The 21924-nt window shown below is 41.7% G+C and overlaps 1 protein-coding gene across 2 annotated transcripts in view; it reads right to left on the reverse strand.

Annotated features, from left to right (window-relative positions):
- The window catches only part of SEPTIN4 (septin 4), a 52591-nt gene extending 32231 nt beyond the window's left edge, over window positions 1-20360 (reverse strand). For both annotated transcript variants that reach the window (XM_058164565.1, XM_058164566.1), the window contains exon 1: window positions 20165-20360. The gene's annotated coding sequence lies outside the window, so the exon portion shown is untranslated. The remainder of the gene's footprint in view (window positions 1-20164) is intronic.
- Between the last annotated feature and the right edge of the window lie 1564 nt (window positions 20361-21924).

Genomic DNA, 21924 nt, shown 5'->3' on the forward strand with positions numbered 1-21924 from the left:
GGGAACAGCTTCTCTCCTCCACCAGCAGAAACACAAAGAGCTTCATCCAACCGCACTAGCCCAAAAGCCCCGGGAAAGGTACAGCCCAGATTTTAATGTCTACATTGAGGTCAAGTACCAGTGTCTATGCATGGTCTGATCTGTGTCCCAAGAACAAATAAAGTTAAGTATCATCAGCATTTTCTTTTAAAAAAAATTGCATATCACAGGTATTCCCTAATAAGGTTATCACCAACGAAACCTATAAACAGGACAGAAACAACTTACAAACAGGAACACTAAAATCCATTATGAGGTCCGTCGCCCTCCTTCCAAACACTCTGGAAGAATTCAGTGATTATCAGCTCCCTGGAAGTCATCAAATTTGTAGTCATTAAACTGGTCTCAAAAGAAAGGCATGGGTCACCGTCAAAAAGGCCTGTCTGCCAGCTCTTGCCACTTGAAAGCGACCACCTTTGGGACCAGCAGTTCAATATAAATGAAGCATCTCATAAGCAGGATATCCCCCAAAGCTCACCTGCTCCACAGCAAGGGCAGAACATCTTCCAGGCCTAGGCTATACCTTCTCAGTCTTACTAAAAACTTTTATATAGAAGGCTTGATTGACCAAAACCATGACACTGGACACTAGAGATCAATATTTGCAAGCTCACTTTTTGAGAACTATGACATGTAAACAGTAAAGATTATGAATTAACAAATGAAGGAAATTGATATATTTTATCAATAGATGTGCCATCTCAAGAAAATAAGTATTTTAAGTTAAGATATCATAAGAGTATAGTAAGGTATTTCAGGGAGGGGATAAAATGGTTGCCTTTCTTTAATTTGTCTTAATAAATTTTCCCCTTGTACCCAGAACAGAAAACAGGTGCAATCCTCCACAGTGCCAAATCTAGATCCAGAATTCAATCTTTCATCTCCCCTGCCCTGACCAATGAGTTTTCTTGCTTGTTCCCTGGCTCAAAGATGGATGAAGTCATTTTCCATTCTGATGTGAGAGCTAGATTGAAAGAATGTTTTGCAATGCAGCTTATGAATTAGAGAAAAGTAGGGGGGGGGGGAGATACTTTTATTTGCATGGCTGCATCCCAGCAATGCCTGCATGTCTTAAAAGCTGCATTGAAGCAGCTATTTTGAAAGGGAAGCATGCTGTTTCTCCAGGAAGAAATCCAGTCATTCAGTTCTTTTTCCAGATATATGATACAGCAAAATGGAAATATCTCAAAAGTGTATGCAGAGTTCTCTGCCTTTGCCTCTGAATCAAAGAGTCATTTGACCTCTTCTAATGGGTCTGCTCCATTACTTATGTTCACTCATTTATCATTATATACATATATATAAAACATAACATAACATAACATAACATAACATAACATAACATAACATAACATAACATAACATAACATAACATAACATAACATAACGTAACGTAACAACAGAGTTGGAAGGGACCTTGGAGGTCTTCTAGTCCAACTCCCTGCCCAGGCAGGAAACCCTACACCATCTCAGTCAGATGGTTATCCAACATTTTCTTAAAAATTTCCAGTGTTGGAGCATTCACAACTTCTGAAGGCAAGTCGTTCCACTTATTAATTGTTCTAACTGTCAGGAAATTTCTCCTTAGTTCTAAGTTGCTTCTTTCTTTGATCAGTTTCCACCCATTGCTTCTTGTTCTACCCTCAGGTGCTTTGGAGAACAGCCCGACTCCCTCTTCTTTGTGGCAGCCCCTGAGATATTGGAACACAGCTATCATGTCTCCCCTAGTCCTTCTTTTTGTTAAACTAGACATACCCAGTTCCTGCAACCGTTCTTCATATGTTTTAGCCTCCAGTCCCCTAATCATCTTTGTTGCTCTTCTCTGCACTCTTTCTAGAGTCTCAACATCTTTTTTACATCGTGGCGACCAAAACTGGATGCAATATTCCAAGTGTGGCCTTACCAAGGCATTATAAAGTGGTACTAACACTTCACGTGATCTTGATTCTATCCCTCTGTTTATGCAGCCCAGAACTGTGTTGGCTTTTTTAACAGCTGCTGCACACTGCTGGCTCATATCTAAATGGTTATCCACTAGGACTCCAAGATCCCTCTCACAGGTACTACTATTGAGCAAGGTACCACATATACGGTACTGGTGCATTTTGTTTTTTTGGCCTAAATGTAGAACCTTACTTTTTTCACTGTTGAATTTCATTTTGTTAGATATGTCCAAGTCTGTCAAGATCTTTCTGTAACTTGAGCCTATCTTCTGGAGTGTTGGCTATTCCTGCCAGCTTGGTGTCATCTGCAAATTTGATGAGTTCCCCATCTATCCCCTCGTCCAAGTCATTGATGAAGATGTTGAAGAGTACTGGGCCTAAAACAGAGCCTTGGGGTACTCCACTGCATACTTCCCTCCATGTGGATGTAGTTCCGTTGAGGACTACACGTTGAGTGCGGTTGGTCAGCCAGTTACGAATCCATCTGGTGGTGGTGCTGTCTAACCCACATTTTTCTACTTTATCTAGTAGTAGGTTATGGTCTACTTTATCAAATGCTTTACTGAAGTCCAAGTAAATTATATCGACAGCATTCCTCTGGTCTACTAATTTTGTCATTTTGTCAAAGAATGCGATAAGATTAGTCTGGCATGATCTGTTTTGACAAACCCATGTTGGCTTTTGGTTATTACTTTGTTTGCTTCTAGGTGTTCGGTGATTCGTTGCTTGATTATCTTTTCCAGAATCTTCCCCGGTATTGAGGTCAGACTGATAGGTCTGTAGTTTCCTGGATCTGTTTTTTTCCCTTTTTTGAAGATGGGAACTACATCAGCTCTTTTCCAGTCCTCTGGCAGCTCCCCTGTGCTCCAGGATCTTTGAAAGATATAGCTCAGTGGTTCTGAGATCACGTCTGCCAGTTCCTTCAGAACCTTGGGGTGTAATCCATCCGGTCCTGGTGATTTGAACTCGTCTAGGGTAGACAGGTGTTCACTTACCATTTTCTTCCCTATTTTAACTTGTGTTTCTAATCTGTTTTTGTAGTGCTGTTTTTGATATGCTGGCTCTGTATTCCGCTTACAGAGTGCTGTAAAGCACTATGAAGTGGTATATAAGTCTAAGTGATATTGCTACTGCTATTTAATATAATTGTTTTCTTACCACAGTCACTTTATTGCATATTATTCTGATGTAAATTACCAGGACTTGGAATGATTTTTGGTAGCATATAAATTTAATCAATAAATAAACATCATTAAAATTAAGCTAAGTAGTAAAAGATTGGCCTTTGCGCAATGTTGAAGAAGCTCAAATATACCCTCTGAAGATTTAATAATTTAAAAAGTATTGGATTGCACCGAGATGGACAAAATGATACTTGAATTGAAAGGATTGATAGACTAGGATTTTTAGGTAATAAGGGAGAAATGGTACAATTGTATCGAAAATAGAAAAAAGGTAGTAGATTTAGTAAAAATGTATCGAGTATAGGTGAATACTAGTGTGATGATATGTAAATGGTCACAGTCATCCACAAGAGTTGAGTAAGAATTGTTTAATTGTAAAAACTCTATTTTTTTTTAATAAATAAATAAAATTAAGCTAAGTAGAATAGCTTGATGCTTTTAGTCATCGATATCACTAAGACAATGATGGATCCAAGGGTACGTCGTAACACATAGCTTGTCATTTCAGGAGGAGTTCAACCCCTATGTAACCCAAGCAGTTCTGTAAGTATCAGAGCCATACATTTAAAGTCTTATCCAAGTTCAGATTGATTTTCTGGCGCTCAATTATTAATTACATTTAAAAATCAAATTTCTAAGCCACTGAATTTGAAACGACTATGGGCAACTTAACATATACACACACACACACACACAGAAAACCAATCAATATTTAAACTCCATAAATAGCTTCAGTCAAAGGGAACAGCTTCTCTCCTCCACCAGCAGAAACACAAAGAGCTTCATCCAACCGCACTAACCCAAAAGCCCCGGGAAAGGTACAGCCCAGATTTTAATGTCTACATTGAGGTCAAGTATCAGTGTCTATGCATGGTCTGATTTGTGTCCCAAGAACAAATAAAGTTAAGTATCATCAGCATTTTTTTTTAAAAAAAATTGCATATCACAGGTATTCCCTAATAAGGTTATCACCAACAAAACCTATAAAAACAGGACAGAAACAACTTACAAATAGGAACATCCATTATGAGGTCCGTCACCCTCCTTCCAAACACTCTGGAAGAATTCAGTGATTATCAGCTCCCTGGAAGTCATCAAATTTGTAATTAAACTGGTCTCAAAAGAAAGGCATGGGTCACTGTCAAAAAGGCCTGTCTGCCAGCTCTTGCCACTTGAAAGCGACCACCTTTGGGACCAGCAGTTCAATATAAATGAAGCATCTCATAAGCAGGATATCCCCCAAAGCTCACCTGCTCCACAGCAAGGGCAGAACATCTTCCAGGCCTAGGCTATACCTTCTCAGTCTTACTAAAAACTTTTATATAGAAGGCTTGATTGACCAAAACCATGACACTGGACACTAGAGATCAATATTTGCAAGCTCACTTTTTGAGAACTATGACATGTAAACAGTAAAGATTATGAATTAACAAATGAAGGAAATTGATATATTTTATCAATAGATGTGCCATCTCAAGAAAATAAGTATTTTAAGTTAAGATATCATAAGAGTATAGTAAGGTATTTCAGGGAGGGGATAAAATGGTTGCCTTTCTTTAATTTGTCTTAATAAATTTCCCCTTGTACCCAGAACAGAAAACAGGTGCAATCCTCCACAGTGCCAAATCTAGATCCAGAATTCAATCTTTCATCTCCCCTGCCCTGACCAATGAGTTTTCTTGCTTGTTCTCTGGCTCAAAGATGGATGAAGTCATTTTCCATTCTGATGTGAGAGCTAGATTGAAAGAATGTTTTGCAATGCAGCTTATGAATTAGAGAAAAGTAGGGGGGGGAGATACTTTTATTTGCATGGCTGCACCCCAGCAATGCCTGCATGTCTTAAAAGCTGCATTGAAGCAGCTATTTTGAAAGGGAAGCATGCTGTTTGTCCAGGAAGAAATCCAGTCATTCAGTTCTTTTTCCAGATATATGATACAGCAAAATGGAAATATCTCAAAAGTGTATGCAGAGTTCTCTGCCTTTGCCTCTGAATCAAAGAGTCATTTGACCTCTTCTAATGGGTCCACTCCATTACTTATGTTCACTCATTTATCATTATATACATATATATATACATATATATATATGTATGTGTATATATATATGTATGTTTATATTTATATTTGTGTGTGTGTGTGTGTGTGTGTGTAGGTCTTCAGCTTCGTGCTTCTAGGAGCAATGTGTGATCGCAGCTGTTTCTTCCTTTTAACTGCTAGTAGGGGTTGAACTGATTGGATGGGAGCTTGGCTGTGTTCTGATTGGATGGGGTTTTTTTGTGCTCTGATTGGCTGGGGGTGTGTCCTGTTTGGGTGCGATCACACATTGCTCCTAGAAGCATGAAGCTGAAGCCTGAAGATGACGAATCAGACTTCGTCGAAACGTCGCCAAGACACTTCTAATTTTACGTGGGAGAAAACCCAAATAACCAAAGACCTACATACAAACACCCGCGAAAACCTCAGAAAAAAAAAAATACACTCTCTCTCTCTCTCTCTCTCTCTCTCTCTCTCTCTCTCTCTCGTATCACTTTTAAGGGCTTTTGGGTGATTTAATAATCTATATCAGGGGTCTCCAACCTTGGCAACTTTAAGCCTGGAGGACTTCAGCCACCAAAGCTGGCTGGGGCATTCTGGGAGTTGAAGTCCTCCAGGCTTAAAGTTGCCAAGGTTGGAAACCCCTGATCTATATGCTTTATGGATTTCAATATGTATTTGTCTTATCACTCTTTTAAATTATATAAATGGTGTTTCAATGTAGGTACATTTTCCTGGAAATGCGAGATATCATATGCAGTAAGGAAATATTTTAAATATTAAAAACAAACTTCCAAATCCATGAGATAGGACTCTGGAACAATTCCTCTGATAATCTGATTGCCCAATTCCTCAAAAAGGACTCAGTTATAACAATGACAACCCTTTCCAGGTATTCAAATGAGTCTACATGTTTCTAAAATGGTGGAATAGGAAAAATAAGAGCTACAGTCCAACACAACTAGAGGAAAGTTGACTCAGCAGCTCAGAGATATGAAACCATGTTATAAATTCAATAAAACATCAAGTAATTACATACATCTACAGGCAGAGTTGTTAATTGTAGGCTTGCTGAGGATGAACAGGCAATTTAAATGTTATTCGCATTTGGAAATTTTTAATCCCAGAACTACTCAGTTTAGCATGTAGCAAATGGATATATCCAGAAGTTAATGAAATTAAGTAACTAGTTAAACCAGAACTGGCAGATAAACTGTCAACCAATTTAAATCCTTCTTGCTGTCTCTTTAATTACAGGGCTTTGATGAGTAAATCTAAGAAAGATAATGTGGGAGAAAAACCTATTTATTTCAGCAGCTGATTTCCAATAATGGTCTATTTTGAGTGTTGGCCACAGTATCAGGCAGACATTACCTCTGACCACAGAGGACTCACTTGTTCAAAAATAACATTTGATCTAGATCAGCGTTTCTCAATCTCAGAGACTGTAAATTGTGTGGACTTCAACTTCCAGAATTCCTCAGACAGCAGGCTGGCTGGAAAAATCTGGGAGTTGAAGTCGGTGATCGGATTCAACCGGTGTAACAACCGGTTCGCTAAGCGCGTGGTGCGATTGAATTCAGCTCTAAAACTTACCTTCTACTGCAGCCACAGTGAGTAAAACAGCTGAGGTGCAGCAATCCATCAGCTTGGCTTCAAACAAAGGAAATAAAGGTAAGAAAAGAGAAGGGGCGGGTAGGCAGGCCCAGCTGATCATCGGAGCGAACCGATTCATTCCAGTGAAGAAATTTAAAATTTGTTACTACCGGTTCTGTGGGAGTGGCTTGGTGGGGGGGGGGGATAATGTGACTGGATGGGCGTGGCCAACTTTTTTTTTACTTTTAAAAGCATTAATTTAATACAACCTCTCATTTAATACAACCTCTTCCGCCAAAATGCTTTTAATGCTTTCTTTTCTTTTAAAAGTATTTTTTTTTTGCCTTTAAAAGAAAAAAAAGCCTCCGACGATCAGGCAATTCAGCTGGGATCATCAGAGGAGCCTTTTAAAAGCATTTTTCTACAACATCTTCAGCTGAAGAGGTTGTAGAAAAAAAATGCTTTTAAAAGTTTCCGACTATCCCAGCTGAGCCGCGCGATCATCAGAGGCTTTTTTTTTTATTTTTAAAGCATTTTTTGGGCCAAAGAAAAAATGCTTTTAAAAGTAAAAAAAAACCCTCTGATGATGACGCAGCTCAACTGGGCATGGGGAAGGCAGGGATTTTTGCTACCAGTTCTCTGAATCACCCACTGCCATCGCTACCAGATTGGGCAATCCGGTCCGAACTGGGAGCATTTCACCCCTGGTTCACTCTCAGCTGATCATTGGAGCTACCAGTTCACCTGAACTGGTTCGAACCGGTAGAATCCTACCCCCAGTTGAAGTCCACACATCTTAAAATTGCTGAATTGAGAAGCACTGATCTAGAATATAAGAATCAAGTTGTTAACAGGGACCAGATGCTAGGAACATAATTGAAAAGAGTTTCCTATTTCCAAGCATATTCAATGTAAAATCTGATTACTTCTTCCCCCTGTTTACTAAAAAGGTCTTGGGAGACCTTTTAAGTGTCCTATGGTTTGAGACCATAGGAGTACGCTTTTCCAATGACATTTCAGTGTCTCTACCAATAGAACCTCACTCTACCAGTGGCCAAAACCAAAAAGCCTCAGTTCACGTTACGATAGCCTAGGTTAAAATGCAGTTTCCTAAAGGAAATCAACCCCGATTGTTCTTTGGAAGGACAGATACCGAAGCTGAAGCTCAAATACTTTGGCCACCTAATGAGAAGAGTGGACTCATTGGAAAAGACCGTGATGCTGGGAAAGACAAAAGCAGGGGTTAGAATAGTGTCATTGTCACAATGAACATGAATTGAGGCAAACTCCAGAGGACACAGGTGCTTTGGTCCATGGGATTGCAAAGGGTCAGACATGATTTAGCGAGTGAACAAAGAGATGCGTTTCAGTGCTAGCCATTGTTAATTGGAATTTATTGTATGTCTGAACCCAACCAGGGAAATAGAGCCAGATGGATCCCAGATGGAAAAGAATTCCAGAAATTGGAAAGTCAGCTTCCAATTGGGGAGTAAGACTCAGAGGGAAGGGTTGCAAGAGGAACAGAACATCTTTTGAATATTTCATTCCCAAACTGCTTAGGGGTCTAGAGGTCACAAATGGCACCCAGAATTATGCCCTAAAGCAGGGGTCTCCAACCTTGGCAACTTTAAGCCTGGAGGACTTCAATTCCCAGAATCCCCCAGCTAGCAAAGCTGGCTGGGGAATTCTGGAAGTTGAAGTCCTCCAGGCTTAAAGTTGCCAAGGTTGGAGACCCCTACCCTAAAGTAACCTGGCAACAAATGCAGTCAAAAAAAGTGATTTTTATTTATTTATTTTAATCAAATTTGTATACCGCCCTATCTCCCGAGGGACTCAGGGCGGTTCACAGGCCAATAAAAACATATAAATACAAATTAAGATCACAATTAAAAAACTTATTCTAAAGCCAAATTAATTAAAAATGATATAAATACTAAAACCAATTAAAATCAATATAAATTTCAAAACCTAGTCCAGTCCTGCGCAAATGAATAAATATGTTTTAAGCTCGCGGCGGAAGGCTCGGAGGTCCGGAAGTTGACGAAGTCCTGGGGGGAGTTCATTCCAGAGGGTGGGAGCCCCCACAGAGAAGGCCCTTCCCCTGGGTGTCGCCAGACGACACTGCCTAGCTGACGGCACCCTGAGGAGTCCCTCTCTGTGAGAGCGCACGGGTTTGAGCCAGTCAAAGCTTTAGCTGCCGCATTTTGAACCAAAGGGTTTAAGGAGAGAGATACATACGAAGTCTTACAGGTAGTCTTCAAATTGTGACTGCAATGGAGCCTGCCATCACACTCGTAACTCATGATGGTCATACAATTTTGCAACCTTTTTTGCAGCAGTTGACAAGAGAATCAATGGTTTGCTACGGATGGTTTGCTATAGTTTTGGCAAAATTGTCAACCACGATCAAGTGATCATGGGATGCTGCAAACAACCATAAATGTGGCATCATCACTGAGAGCCTAATATGCACTCATGTGAGGGGGGGAAATGCATGTCAGAACTTTGAATCTGGGTCCCCAGGTAGGTCCATTGGAACTTCGACTGGTCACTATCTGACTGGTCGTAAATCTAGGACTATCTAACTGAGGGGGGAATGGGCTTTAGTCAATTTGGCAAAAAAGGTCAGCAAACTACAGAAAAGTGCCTAAATCCTTTAAAGCTAAAGAATGCTCTGCATGTGCTGCAGCAAGTAATTACCTTGGGACAAAGAGCACCACCAAGCTGAATACTCATTCCTTCAGAAGCAACAGAAGTCAGGATTACCTCTTACTATACTACCTGGATTAATTCTCCTGCTCACCATCAAATAACAGAATTACAGAGTCAGAAGAAACCTTGGAGGTCTTCTGGCCCAACCCCCTGCTCAAGCAGGAAACCCTATAACATTTCAAATGGTTGTCCAATCTCCTCTTAAAAACCTCCAATTTTGGAAAACACCCACAACTTCCAAAGGCAAGTTATTTCACTGATTAATTGTTCTAACTGTCAGGAAAGTTTTCCTTAGTTCTAGGTTGCTTCTCTCCTTGATTAGTTTCCATCCATTGCTTCTTGTCCTGACTTCAGGTGCTTTGGAGAATAGCTTGACTCCCTCTTCTTTGTGGCAATCTCTTAGCTACTGAAACACCGCTATCATGTCACCCCTAGTCCTTCTTTTCATTAAACTAGCCATGCCAAGTTCCTGCAACTATTCTTCATATGTTTTAGTCTCCAGTGGCTCTAAGCATCTTCGTTGTTCTTCTCTGCATTCTTTCTTGAGCCCCAACATCTTTTTTTATATCATGGGGACCAAAACTGGATGCAGTATCACTTCTGGTCATTGCTAACTCACCTCAATAAAAAGGAATGTGAACATTTTAAACAACCTCTGCAGTTTCTGTGAAATCATGGGAGAAGGATGTACAATAGTGCCAGAGGATTGGAAAAAGGGATCTCTTGTTCCTATCCTCAAACAAACAGGAGCAAAAAGAAGATCCAGCTAATTACCGACTAGTCAACCTGATGAAGATACCAGGCAAAACTCTAACGCATTATTAAGCAGTCGGCCTGTGAGCATTTAGAAAAGAATGTGCTGCTTGGCAAGAGCCAATGTGGGTTTATCAAGAATAAAACATGCCAAACCAATATGTTCTCCTTTTTTGGTAGTATGACCAATTCAGTTGACCACGGGAATGTGGTGGACATAGTGTACCTTGACTTCAGCAAAGCCTTTGACAATCTCCCACAAGATTCTAGTAGGGAAGATGACCAAAAATGGGCTGCACTAATGCTAAACTTAGCTCAATATAGAGCTGATTGAAGAATGGTACCCAACTAGTATACATCAATAGTTCCCTGGCAAGCTGACGGAAGTATAAGTGGCATACCACAGGCTCTGCTGAGGCTTTCTGTTGTTCAACATAAAAAGGACCTGAATCAAGCATTTGAAAAGATTATGATTAAATTTGCGGATGATACAACAGTAGAAATATAGGAAACACCTTAGAGCAGAGGTATCCTTAGAGCAGAGGTATCCAATCTTGGGAGCTATAAGACTTGTGGATTTCAATTCCCAGAACTCCCTAGCCAGCCATGGTGGCTAGGGAATTCTGGGAGTTGATGTTCACAAGTTTTAAAGTAGCCAAAGTTGGAAACTCCTGCCTTACCCAAAACTATCAAGATTCAGAATCATGACAAGTTGGAATAATGGGCAGAAACACGATGAACTTCAACAGCCAGATGTAAAATCCTACATCTGGTTAGGAACTTATCTACAGTGGATGGGACTATAGGGAGAGGAGTACATATGAAAAGGATCTGACTATCTTGGTAGATCACAAGCTGACAATGTGATGCAACTTCCAAAAAAAAAAAAGCAAAAGTAAAAGCAATCCAAGGATGTATCCAAGAAAATATGATGTCAAGATCAAGAGTTGTGGATTTGGGCAGGGAGCCGGACAAGATGGTTCTAAGATCCTTACATTTTACAAACCAACAAATATCATACTCACTAGGTGAGGTCAGTCCTGGTCCTCTATGAACTCAGCAAAATACTGCTATATTAAAAGGTGTATGATGATTGACGTTTTTTAGGCACCAAGAGTAACAAATCTTATCCATTGACATTCAGACAGATGACCCATCACCAGTATGTTCTGTTTTATTGTGTGGGTTTTCCATCATACCTTTAGGTAAAGGTAAAGGTTCCCCTCGCACATATGTGCTAGTCGTTCCCGATTCTTGGGGGATCATCTCCGTTTCATAGCCAAAGAGCCAGCGCTGTCCGAAGATGTCTCCGTGGTCATGTGGCCGGCATGACTAAACTCCAAAGACGCACGGAACGCTGTTACCTTCCCACCAAAGGTGGCCCCTATTTTTCTACTTGCATTTTTTACGTGTTTTTGAACTGCTAGGCTGGCAGAAGCTGGGACAAGTAACAGGAGCTCATCCTGCTACGCGGCACTAGGGATTCGAATTGCTGAACTGCCAACCTTTTGCTGTTAGTCTTAGCCACTGAGCCACCGCGTCCTCCTTATCATACCTTTAGTGTACTCTTAATGTAAACACCTGCCATAAAAATCCAAACACAAAAATGAACACAAATGAACAATGAAAACAATACAATGAAACTTTAGAAAGTTGGCTTTATAGTAACAATGTTAACTAAAAGATATTTTGCACTTCCCCTGGACTCTGTCTGAAATTCCTCAAAGGAGATACACCTCCCAATTTGGGAAAACACTGGTATATACTTATACACATTCACATATAATATGCATGTAGCCCTCAACTTACAACCATTCATTCAATAAAAGTTTGAAAATTATGATGGCCTCAGAAAAAGTGACATACAACCCCATCCTCAAAGTTACGACCATTATATCACCCTGGTAGTTAATATGATCGCAAGTTGGACATTTGGCAAGGGGCACACATTTATATCAGTTGCAATGTATTGTGGTTTTGTAATGGCAAGTTGCAAACTTCCCAGATAGCAAAGTCAATTGAGGAAGCCAGATTCACTTAACAACCAAAATAAAATGGTCATAAATTCAGTTCCAGATATGTGACTCATTTAATGACTGCATTATTTAGCAACCAAAATTCTGGTCTCAATTATGATCATAAATCAAGGATTACCTGTACAAAGAGTGTACATATTTGCATGCACGTTTGCTCAGTTTTTTTAAACAATAAGGTAATTTTTCAATCCCAAAGATACATATCTTAAATAATATGATGTTATGCCACCACAGATTAAACAAACAGGGCATTATTTGATTAATATACCAATTAAACACTAAATATTTATTGCTAGACAAGCTCAGATGTAGTCCTGCACAAATCTCAGGGAACAGAGAAGCTAGATCAGAAGCCTAAATGCAGGGTGTACTGACCTCATGGGCATGTATTTTTGGAATTGGTGGGTGTGCTCCAGTGGTGAAATTTTTTTTTACTACCGGTTCTGTGGGTGTGGCTTGGTGGGTGTGGCAGGGGAAGAATACTGCAAAATCCCCATTCCCTCCCCACGCCTGGGGGAAGGATATTGCAAAATCTCCATTCCCACCCCACTCTGAAACCAGCCAGAGGTGGTATTGGCCGGTTCTCTGAACTACTCAAAATTTCTGCTACCCGTTCTCCAGAACCTGTCAGAACCTGCTGGATTTCACCCCTGGTATGCTCTCTGGGACTGTCCAGAAGCTCATTAAAGAGAGAATTATGTCTTGGATTTGGAAAGCCCGAATTCCTGATGCATCATTTAGTCTCAGCTATGGTTCCTACAGCTGTACAGAGCATAATAATACCCCAGCCTCTGTGCTCCCCCAAACCAAAAATCTTGACTTTTTAAAAGTAAAGTAAAACAATTTTCCCAAACCTGGCATCCTCTAAGTGTTGGGACTGCAACTCCTAGAACTTACAATGAAATGCAGGAAGACTGTTGGGAAACTTTAAATATCTTGTTCCCTGCACACCTATGGTCTTTGTCCCATTACAGTTTCAAAAAGAACTTCTTAAGTACATTACACTGACCCAGATTTGAACCACGTGGGTCTTTAGAAAAATGCTTTCTTTGCTGATGGCTCCCTAGAGCTAGAAAACATCTCCTCCAGGAATTTTCAAAATCATTAATTCCAACTTACTGTGGCATTGCAAAAGGTTTGGTTGCCTGCAAACATTTGACTTTCTGCCCTATATTCTTACAGTAAGAGCCACTCTGAATGAAGGTCAATTAACCTGCATTGTGATCCGAAAAATAAGAATTAACAATGCATCGCCAAATCACATTTTAAACTCCATCCTCAAAACCGAATAGTTTGGAAACCACTTTAACTCTTGCATAAACTGCATAACTGAACAAAATATAATCCACATCTTCCTGGGCCAGAAAGATATAACGAACAGCTTTTGAGACAATTATTATTAGGTAGTCCTTGTTTAGCAACCATTTGAACTTACAATAGCACTGAAAAAAGTGACTTACGACTGTTTTTCATACTTATGACCACTGTAGTATCCCCATGGTCACATGATCAAAATTTAGACACTTGGCAACTGGCACATATTTATGACGCTTGCAGTGTCCCGGGTTATGTGATCCCCTTTTGTGACCTTCTGCCAAGTAAAGTCAATGGGGAAGCCAGATTCACTTAACAACCATGTTACTAACATAACAACCGCAGTGATTCACCTAATAACTGTGCATGAAAAGTTGTAAAATGCAAAACTCCCTTTAACAACTGTCCTGCTTATCAATTGATATTTTAGCCTCAATTGTGGCTGTAAATCGAGGACTACCCGTATACGAAGTATCTGATTAGCAACACTTGTTCTGTGATCATTCAAAGTTACATGTGCTACTGAGTGCGTGGTACTATAATCAATCTTCAAAGTTACAACTATTGAAGCAGTTCTGTTGTGCCTCGCTCGCCCCCCTCTCCACAGCCGAGCCCCTCTCATCTCCTGCTATCTCAGCCAGAGACTGATAGTGCAGAAGAATGTTCTGGCATGCCTCCATCCCCCAGCCCTGGCACCATGCCTGGACAAACCGAGCAAACAAACCTCCCCCCGATAGCATGTGCGCCTGAAGCCAGCCACGAGCTGGAGTTGCCAGCAGGTGGGGACGAAACGATGCAGTGGATAGATCCACGCTTCCGGAGAATGGAAAGGCGACGTCAGCAAAAGGGAGGGAGGGGCAGGCCTGGATAAGTGCTGAGTCATGGAGCCACATCCCATGGCCTATATAAAGGATCTGCTTTCTGGCATTCTTTGAGTCAGGCAAAGTCTAATTTGGATTGCTGAAGTCACATCCTGGTCTCCTGCCTGCCCCGAGAACTCTGACAGAACTTTGGCAAAGCTGCAGAGGCTTTGCGGCCACGCTTGATACGGACTTCCCCGACCCGGCCGTCAGAGGAGGAGTGGGACACGACAAGCTCCATGGTCACATGGTTGTATTAAGGGGGGGCGGCTGGCAACTGATTCAGTTATGACACTGGCAGCATCCCACATCATGTGATTGCCATTTGCGGCCTTCCCTGTCAGCTTCCCACAAGCAAAGTCAATGTGGAAACCAGCAGGTAAGGTTGCAAGTCATTCCTGGAGCTTTTTATCCTGAGGACCCCTACCTAGACTCACACTGCAACAACCCCCAACCACTGTACTGGAGCAGGGTACTCACCTGCACTCATTTTACCTGTCCAATGGCCTGCATACAAGCCGTATGTAAAGCAGGGGTCTCCAACCTTGGCCACTTTAAGACTTGTGGACTTCCAACTACCAGAATTCCCCAGCCAGCATGGGAGTTGAATTCCACAAGTCTTAAAGTGGCCAAGGTTGGAGACCCCGGGTCTAAAGAAAGTCTTGTTCTGATTAGAAGTCTGTAGAGATTCTCAGTCATTCAGGTTATAGTTGTCCCTGTTTTTTCAGGAGACAACTGGACTCCCCGACCCTTTTTTTTTCTTTTGAAGATGTTTCGCTTCTCATCCAAGAAGCTTCTTCAGCTCTGACAGGATAGTGGGGAGTGGAAGGATTTATATGCCTTGCAGACAACCGATTGGAACTTATTACTTCTTGCCAGTTTTCCCACTGACTTTGTTTCTTGGAGGCCAGCAGGAAATTGCAAGTTGTGATTGTGTGAGGTCCTTTCTCAATAACCTCACTTAACAACAACAACTGAGGCTGCCGGGATTGCCATCACTAAATGAGGCAGTCACAACGTCTTATAACCACTATCACTTAGCAATGGAAATTCTGGCCCACATTTCCATCCTTAAGCAAGGACTTCCTGTGTTAAAAATAGAAAGGGTCACAAAAGCCCAAGAGACTGCCTCTCACGCTTCCATATGAGTCTATTGTACTAGTCTCTATTTTTTTTCCTCTCCGAGTCTTAAATATATTTCATTTTCTGTAAGAAGTCCAATCACATTATTCAATAATTCTCAGTTCATAGAGACAGAAAAGTCATGCCACCTCAGAAGAAAATACTGCCTGGATTTCTACATGATGTACTTGTCTGTTCTCTGACCAGCATCTTCTCTAGTTGTAACTAGATTTTTTTTAACCTGCTGTCATAGATGTTCTGTTTGGAAAAGGACAACAAAACAACAGGCAGATTCCTCTGATATATTTAACTTCCTTGACTGGTTTTGAATAAAACCTCCCTCCAGTTTTCTAAGAATGAGGACATTTGACAAACATTGGACCAATCTAAATATTTCAATACTTGCTCGCATATGCCCCCAAAAATGGAACGGGGTTATATAATCTTTTTGCCTTAAGCACATTCCCAAAATGTGAACCCACTAAACCAGTCATGAAACAGGCCAAACGACACTTTGATTGCTTGCAATTTCACATGCACACAATAAAGGTTCTCACAGATTTCTAACATCATCATTTCTAAAATCATCATTCCTTTGAACAACAAAGACATTAAGTGGGGACTATAAATAGCTAAAACAGGACCATGGAGCAAACAGGGAAAAATCTTAACATTTTTTTTTACAAATAAAAGGCAGCCAAACAAACAAATACAACAAGGATTGGATATGTTTAACAGACCTGCTGTTGCTGAAAAATAAAAGGAAAGGAAATTTAAAAAGGGGGAAGTATAATAAAAGTTCCTAGAGAAAGGGCTTGGCTCTTCTAGTTGGCTGGAATCCTGGACAGGTGCATTTCAATATACTCCACCATATCGCTGCAGGTGATACTTGTGTCTTTTTAATCTAAAATTATTAAAGATTATTTTTGAAAAAGTCTGCTTTGAAACTAATTCTGAATCACGTCCCAGACCTTAATTGTGGGATAAAGTTTGAAAGTAGTAACGTTAGAAGATAATAATGGGTGGGTAGGTTGTGGGCCATTTTCTCTAAAACAGGACAGCAGGTCAAATGATTGTGGAAAACCCTTCACTGATTACAACTATGCATCTGTGTTATTTTTGCTAGCAAAGCTGAGGCGGGGGGGGGGGGGGGGAGGGGAAGAGGGATAGAAAACCCTGAGAAGCCGTTTCCTGTTCCCACAGAACTGCCGGCTGGCTTCTAGGAGGAGAATTGAAAATATGCAGGGATTTGGCATACTCCCTGGCATGTTCTCCTGCCTGACGTAAAAAGTTGCCATAAAAGCTATAAGGGAGAGAGTTGGCTAATCCAGAACAAGGTGAAAGAATAACAATTTGCTGGCAAAAAAAGTAAACCAACTTAGAAAGAAGGAAAAATATGTTCTGATTCTCAGGACCAGGATTAGCTCACACTGCTGGAAAATAGCTTTGGAAGGAGGAAGTTCCATTTACTCAAAGATCTCATTTTGAGGAGAGATCAACCACACAGCATCCCAAGGCAGGAGAGGGAACATGGTAAAGCCACATTCCAGTCCATCCTCAGCCAAAAAAGCTGACTGGTTAACTTCCAGTTGCTTATTTCTCAGCCCTCCCTACTGTCCGAATTGCTGTTGTTATGGGGATAAATTGGAAGAGGGAATACTATGCATGAAACTGAAGGTTCCTTCTCCTAGCTCAATGATGGCGAACCTTTTTGGCACCAAGTGCCCAAACCGGAACGCGCACGTGTGCACTGGAGCACCAGAAACCCGAAGACAACCTGGCCGGTGCACATGCACGCACCGGAAACCCAAAGACCAGCTGCCCAGCGTGCACATGTGTACCAGTCAGCTGGTCTTTGGGTTTCCAGCCCTCCGGTGTGCACGAAGACCAGCCGGCCAGTGCCCATGTGCGTGCTAGAAATCAGAAGAGCAGCTGGCGATGGTGCGCGTGCCCACAGAGAGGGCTCTGTGGGCACACACACAGAGCCCTTCACCATTAGAGTCCTAGCTTATTTTTCCGAACATTTTTTTTAAATAATATTTTTTTATTTTTTAACAAAAAACAAGAAGACATAATAAACACTAACATAAAACATATACTCCTTCTCTACATCAGCTTTGTTTCAGTATTCCTCTATTATTTACATTTTTTCCCTTCTCATTTCCTTTAATTATACTTATCTTTTTTGTCCCATTGTCTCTTATTTCTGTACATATTCCATCATTATAGCAATTCATTTTCTTTCATGCACTATCCTTTTTTGTATGTGTGTATGTGACCCTTTCCCTTTTTTCGTCATTTACCATTTCTAATTTCTATCCAATTATACAATTTATTCCATACTATATAATTTAGGGTTCCTAAACTCCGCTGAAGATGTTACCTAGCCTGGTAACAAAATGTTCGGAAACCAACCCACAAGCTAAGAGAACGAACCTTCACTCTCATCCTACACCCAAACTAAAGATATTCACCACTATTGCAATACTACCAGTATGTATGTTAAACTGAACTTCTAAAAGAAAGGCAGGATATAAACCGCACTACTAAATTCATAAATAAGACAACAGACCGCCTCTTCTGTTCCTTCCCTCCCCAGCCCATGTTAGTCCAGACCAGTATTTCTCAACTTTAACCACATTAAGGTATATGGACTTGATGCTGGCTGAGGAATTCTGGGAGTCCGTGCATCTTAAAGTGGCTGAGGTTGAGAAATGCTAATGTGGACAATCTTGAAAATTTTGAAGTTCAACCTATTGTTATGAACAGTAATAGCTCCTAGTCCTCCCCTCCCGGATAATATCTTCCATATATATGTCTAATCCTTTCCCAAAACAATGTAATCTGGAGAGCTTCGGTATCCATCATTACCTCAAATTCCAGACTACATCTTATGCTGTAACAACAACAAAAATCCATCCTATTTGCATCTATCAAAATCAAATTTTGAATGGCAGAGGATGGGTGAACTCTTGGTTGGAATTAGTAGTGGTCTCAAGGTTTCACTCAACTGGCCCAATGGCAGCAGGTTGGAAAAACCATCAGGAATATCTGATCAGGAACAAAATCCCACTAGATTCTAGCACAGGTGTTATTCTAGCACAGAGGTTTCCCAACCTTTTCTATACCTCGCACCCCTAGAACACATTTGATATATTCTCGCACCCCTTACAAGAGTAAATACCTGGTCTGAATTATGCATATACACTATAATTTTGAAACAAGTTTTCGTACCCCCTGGAATATCGTCTCACACCTCCAGGGGGGTGCAAGCACACACACACACACACCCATTGGGAACTCCTGCACTATAATATTCTGCATCGGAGGCACCCTGAAAAGTATTTTTCCCCATAGATAATGTCTGGACTGTAAATATGTCCCAAATATCCATCTACTACATGGAGGAAAGGCTAAATGCAGGCCAATGGGGGGGATCCTTTTTATTGGGAGAGAAGAGCCATCCTGTGGTAGGGGACCCACCCCCCTCAAAAAGAGCAAGACACTGGCCTATAAAGAGATCATCATGCTGTGCTTCACTCCGTACTAACGCATCCCATCTATTTCTAAATTAATCCAGGATCTGAATTCACATGGAATCATCTTTAACTAAGCAATCTGGGTTGCACAGCACACAAACTGCAAAAAAATATATATTAAGGCTAGCATTAACCACATGTTGGGGTGTAATGCATCTGCTAGTCCTTCCCTGATCCACTGATCCTATTAAGGGAATTGGGTGAAACAGCTACTGGGAGTATCATCAAATGCTTTGCGTATATCACACCTTAGCTCAATGGTCAAAGGCCTATTGAGACAGGCTGGTATTCTCAAGCCATTTCTGCAAGCCATAAAGCTGAGCCAGAGAGGGTGGGATGAGATCAGCTTTCCTGCCAGGGTCTCTAGACTCCCAAATTTCATCGAATTCGAACAAGGTTCGGTTTGGATGCTCGTGCGGAAAAAGTAAAGCCCCCTCACCCCAAACCTCTCCCAAACCTCCTAAACGTGCAGTCCAGGCTTAAAGTAGGAATGATGATAGTTATTTGTTGTAACCTATGCGCCGCTGACTCCTCGCTTACATAATGGCCCGAATTTAAAAACAACAACAACAACAACAAAAACTCCGCACACGCTCAGACGACCGCTATCCTTCTGCGGTATCAAAACTTCCACCTCTTCCAAAGAGAAGAATTATCATCGCTTCCACACGAATCCCAGGAGAAACTTCTGGGCTGCAAAGCAGCAGCGCCTCCTTCCTCCTGCATCGCCCGTTCTCCAACCGCCGGTGACACCCGGAGACGGGGCGAAGAAGTGCGGGCCCTCCCGGCCTGAGACCCAAAAGCATCCCTTCCCCGGGTGGAGGGACGAAGGGAGGGAGGGGGGACGACCATGAAGGGACCCCCCCCCCCGGACGGGCGCCAACGACGCCGCGCAAAACCACTCGCGCGATCCGCCTTTGGATCTCCGGGGAAAAGGACAGCGGCGCATTTCGCGGCCACCGCTCCGCTTCCTGACTTCCCTTGCCCAGCCGCCCCCCGCGGGAGACCCCCCCCACACACACACACGGCTTACCCACTGCAGGGGCAACAAATCGGCGGCTCCGGTCCCCGCCGCGCCGCCAGGTGAAGCTGTTCGGCTCGCTCTGTCAGTCTCAGGCCGGCCGCAGGATTAACGGAGGTTGCAGGCAGGCATGTGACTGGGACCGGACGGGAGGGGGAGCCTCGAAGCTACAGCACCGCAGCAGCAGCCTGGAGGGAAAAGAGCCGCAGCTCTCCCTGAGCTGCAAAGGAGAAACACCAGCAGGCTCCTGCTGATAACTTCTGAGCCTTTCTTTCCCCCCCCCCCACTCCCTTCCCTTCCCCTTTCCGGCCTCAGAGAACTTGAAAAGGGCAGTGCCTCTGAGCATGTGCAGCATGCATGGCTATGGCATCCTCTGGGCCAGAAGCCTGTTACAGGAGCGGTTGTGATTCCGGAATTGTGCAAGGTGTCTCGTTGGGTAAGCTTCGGAGTTTTCCCCGCATCTTTGGAAAACTGCACTGTTAAAAGGTGCTGCGTTCTCATAATAGGCTTGTAACAGTTTAAAGTCACTTAAAGCAGTGGTCACCAACTGATGGTCCCTGGACCACTGGTGGTCCGCAAGAAAATTTTGGTGGTCCACAGAAAAAAAATTGCATTTTTTATATTGCACTAAATACTATTTATCTTTTTTAAAAAATTCTTATCAGTGGTCCGTGGGATTTAAAATTATGAATTTAGTGGTCCCTGAGGTCCAAAAGGTTGGTGACCCCTGATTTAAAGGAACCCGTTTTGCCTAATCAAAATGAAGAATGCCAGAATACCAAGTTTTTAAAAAAAATAGATTGGTTTTGTTTAGCCGGTGTTTCCTTGAGCAACAAGCAAAAAGTATCTAAAACTAGAAGGTTCTGTTTTAAAATCTGTCAAAAACCTTAGAGGCCAGAAAAACTGCAGAAGATTGTGGCTCTGAACATGGGCAGACTATGGCCTGAGTTCCAGCAGTAGATCTGTTTTCTGTGCCAGCATTCATCTCGTATGTCTTGATGGATGAATAATGAAGGCTTCTCTGGACGTGTGAGGAATGCAGAACTTTCTGATTCTCAGGACTTGTTCTGGGAACTGAATCTCTGACTCTGAATGTCACCTTCAGAAGTACATTGAGTTAGATCTAGGAAGAATAGGAATCTTAGAGCCATCATTCAGCCTGGAAAAGTTTTAAAAAAGAAACAGTCCCCAAATGTAGAAATGCACTCATTTAGAAGAACAACCCGTACTATTTCATGTGAATTTGGTTTCCCTATCAGAAAAGAAAAAAATATACTGCTTTAGTCATTGGACACTCTTTAGATGCAGAACTGGGAGTCCAGGGTGAACTCAAATTCTCAATACAGATAGTCCTCAACTTAGGACTCGTCACTTAGCAACTGTTTAAAGTTATGATAGAACTTATACTCCCCAATTTTAAAGTTACAATGGCCGCAGCTCCTCCCCCCACCTCTTAAGTGATTGTATTTTGGGTGCATGGCATCTGGCTCACCTTAATCCTGCAGTCACATTACTCTTTTTTTTTTTTACAGTTTCCAGCATTTACTTCTGATTTCCTGCAAACAAAGTGCCCATTGTGTACAATTTATTTGCTTATTGACTGTGGCATTCACTAACAACCATGGCATTTGCTTAATGATTGCCACAAAAAAATATCGTAAAATTGGTTCTGTTCACATTGTGACCCACTTAACAACCACAATGACTTACAACTGTAATTCTGGGCTCAATTTTGGTCATAAGTCAAGGACTATTTGTATAACCAAGTGGAC

This window comes from Ahaetulla prasina, chromosome 1 (genome assembly GCF_028640845.1).
Source record: "Ahaetulla prasina isolate Xishuangbanna chromosome 1, ASM2864084v1, whole genome shotgun sequence".
Lineage (NCBI taxonomy): Eukaryota > Metazoa > Chordata > Lepidosauria > Squamata > Colubridae > Ahaetulla > Ahaetulla prasina.